The sequence below is a fragment of the Marmota flaviventris genome, chromosome 19, assembly GCF_047511675.1.
Source record: "Marmota flaviventris isolate mMarFla1 chromosome 19, mMarFla1.hap1, whole genome shotgun sequence".
Lineage (NCBI taxonomy): Eukaryota > Metazoa > Chordata > Mammalia > Rodentia > Sciuridae > Marmota > Marmota flaviventris.
Genome location: NC_092516.1, coordinates 21,624,993 through 21,628,593, shown reverse-complemented (window position 1 = coordinate 21,628,593; position 3,601 = coordinate 21,624,993). Strand labels below are relative to the sequence as shown.

General features: G+C 38.9%; 1 non-coding gene across 1 annotated transcript; it reads right to left on the bottom strand.

Annotated features, from left to right (window-relative positions):
• Positions 1–418: 418 nt before the first annotated feature.
• On the bottom strand, positions 419–524 carry LOC114103175 (U6 spliceosomal RNA). The gene has a single exon (XR_003584606.1). It is a non-coding gene; the product is annotated as a U6 spliceosomal RNA (small nuclear RNA).
• Positions 525–3,601: the final 3,077 nt, after the last annotated feature.

Sequence of the window (3,601 nt, the reverse complement as noted above, 5' to 3'; positions counted from 1 at the left end):
GAGTAACACTTTCCCCCCCTTTTTTAATATTTATTTTTTAGTTATAGGTGAACACAATATCTTTATTTCATTTTTATGTGGTGCTGGGTATCAAACCCAGTGCCTCATGCATGCTAGGTGAGCGCTCTACCACTGAGCCCCAGTCCCAGCCCCACACCTTCCCCCTTTTAAAAAATGCTTTTATAGTGCAGTATAGTTATACATAACAGTGGTGTTTGTGATAGTGAGGTTCATGTATTATATGCATATTTATACATGCACATAACATAATTTACTCATTTCACTCTCTGGTATTTCCCCTTCTTTTCCTCCTCCCTCCCCCTGGTCCTCTTCCTGTACTCTACTGATCTTCCTTCTATTTATTAACTTTTTAAATTGGTGTATTATAATTATACATAAAAGTGAGATTCATTGTGATAAAAATATGGACTGATTCAGGAATTTGTGTATCATCTTTGTGCAGGGCCATGCTAATCTTTTTTGGATCATTCCACTTTTAGTATATGTGCTGTCAAAGTGAGCCCCAGATGTCTGGTCTTAATGTCCAGTTCTTGTTACTTTTTCAGTAACCTGGTCTTTCTGTCTGAAATATGTGAGGTCTTTTTTTAATATTTGGAATTCAGAAATTTCATTGGGATGTGTCTGGATGCTTATCTTTATTCATGGGAGTCCTTTGACTCTTCACATTCAAATGTCCCTTTCCATCTGTTATTTTACTTTCCTTTAGGGAATCCTGTTATTTGCATGTCAGGTCTTCTGAATTGGTCTTTCAGCTTTGCATTTAATGGCATAATTTCTTTCTCTTTGTATTTCTGACATGTCATATAATCTTTTTCAGTATCTTTGTGTGTCTCATTAGTGACTTTGCCAACTACCAAGTATGTCAAGTTTAAGTAAAAATTCAGGCATTGAAGAAGTAACCACAGGATGAGTCTGTGGACCAGCCAGGCCCATTAGGTTGATCTAGAGTTAAGACCATCTATCACCTGATCACCATAATCCCCTATTTTGAATGGTGGAACACAGTGGTATTTTGGGTCCCCAGAAATAAGCATAAACTTAGAGCCAATGTCTACTAATCCCTAAAAGGTCTAGATATTTCCTTTTCCCCCAGGGCATAGGCACCCTAGTAAATGGCCATTGGTCCCTTTGGGGAAGGTTTGGAGGAGGATTTATGAGGAATACTTGCAGTGGTGGTACAGGATCCTTCCTCAAGGGGACTTCACTGTGCCTTCAGTCAGGGCCTTGAGTCATTGGCGACATGGATCTCAAAACTACTAAGAGGCTGTGACTCCACTGTGGCAACCCAAGCCAGGATTTTGGTGACCTAGATTACTTCAAGTTAACTATAATCCTCAGGGGATCATTAAGAGAGTAATTCAGCTGGGCATGGTAGTGCACACTTGTAATCCCAGCAATTTGGGAGGCTGAGACAATTTCAAGGCCAGCGGGGGTAATTTAGTGAGACCCTATAGTCAAAATAAAAAACTAAAAGGGCTGGGTATGTAGCTCAGTGATAGAGGCCCTGGATTTAATCCCTACTACCACAAAAATGAAAAGAAAAGAATTCAAAAGAATAAAGGGAAAGAAACAACAAGGGTATTAAAACAAAAAGCTAGAAAAATATGTAATACAGAAAGCAATAATGGAAAAATATAGGAACAAAAAGTAGAATACATATAGAATAGCACAATGACAATTGTAAATCATATCTTATTAGTAATTAGGTTATTTACTGATTTTAATTAGGTTAATGTAAAGAAATAAACACTCCAGTCAAAAGACAGAAGGTTCCATGAGCAACATGGTGTACACCTGTAATCCCAGCAACTTGGGAGGGTAAGGCAGGAGGATTACAAGTTCAAGGCCAGCCTCAGCTATTTAGCAAGACCATGTATCAGAATAAAAAAATTAAAACGAGGGGCTGGGATGTAGCTCTGGTGGCAAAGCATCTGCCTCACATTTGCATAGCCCTGAGTTGGATCCCCAGTTCAAACAAACAAACAATTAAATGGGCTGGGATATAGCTCAGTGATAGAGTGCCCTGGATTCAATCCCTAGTACCATAAAGGGCAGGGAGAACAAAAGGAGATGGGGGTGTGACTCAGTGGTAGAGAGCACTTGCCTAGCATAGTGGAGACCTGGGTTTGAGTCCCATCACTGAAAACAAAAGCAGAACAGTTTTTTAAAAAGATTCACCTATATACTCTAGAATATAAATAGGACAAACAGATTGTAAATAAAAGGATGAAACATGTAAAAGTCACCATAAGGAGATGTGGAATGACTATACTAATATCACACAAAGCAGAATTTAAGACAAAAATTTTTGCTCAAGACAGGACATTTTATTTTTTTTAAGTATTTATTTTTTAGTTTTAGGTAGACACAATATCTTTATTTTATTTTTATGTGGTGCTAAGAATCTAACCCAGTGCCTCACACATGCTAGGCGAATGAGCTACCACTTGAGCCACATCCCCAGCCCCAAGACGGGACATTTTATAATGATAACAGAGTCAATTATGTATCAGGAATACATAATTATAAGCATATATGCACCTAATGAGCAAGCCCCAAAATCAACATGAAACAAAAACTGACATAACTAGCCTAGCATGATGGTGCATGCCTGTAATCCCAGCAGCTCAGGAGGCTGAGGCAGGAGGATCTCAAGTTCAAAGCCAGCCTCAGCAACCACAAGGTGCTAAGTAACTCAGTGAGACCCTGTCTCTAAATAAAATACAAAATAGGCCTGGGGATGTGGCTCAGTGATTGAGTGGCCCTGAGTTCAATTCCAGGTAACCAAAAAAAAAAAAAAAAAAAAAAAAAAAACTAAAGGGAGAGAGAGGCAATGCTACAATAATAGCTGAAGACTTCAATACTAGACTTTTGAATAGTGGGTCGAAGATCAGCAAGGATATAGATCAAGCAATATTGGAGTTCATTGCCATCTATTTCATATCTAGGGACACTGTGATCAATTAGTTACCAAGACCACCTCAAGCTAAGAAATAAGATTGCCTGGTGGTCTCTGCTGCCTTTACAGTTGATATATCCACCTTGTTGGGATCCTCTCCATAATCACTGAGACATACTCACTGAGATCAGGATCTCTTCTGTCTGTCTCCTTCCCCCTCCCCTGCTCTCTCTCCAATACTGAAAATTGAGCCCATGGAACTTTATCACTGAGCTATATCCCCAGTTCTTTTTTTTTTTTCTTACATTTTTAAAATTTTGATTCAGGTTCTCTCTAAATTTCCATGGTTGATCTTGAACTTGTCATCCTCCTGCCTCAGCCTCCCCAGTCACTGGGACTACAGACTTGTACCACTCTGCCCAGCTCAAGGAGTCTTACTTGTACTATAAAAGATAGCAAAGAACTTTGCAAAGATGGAAGTGTTTTCTTTAATGCCTTAAAGTGTTTTCTTTAATGCCTGTGGGTCCTCTCACAGAATATAGTGGACAGATTTCACATGATAAATCCCTCTATCATATGGATCCTTTTAATTTCCCTTTCTGTGTGATGCCAGGAAAGTTTTAGCATCTCAATCCACTAATTGTAGCCCACCATTAAGTCAAAATCTCAATCAACAACCAA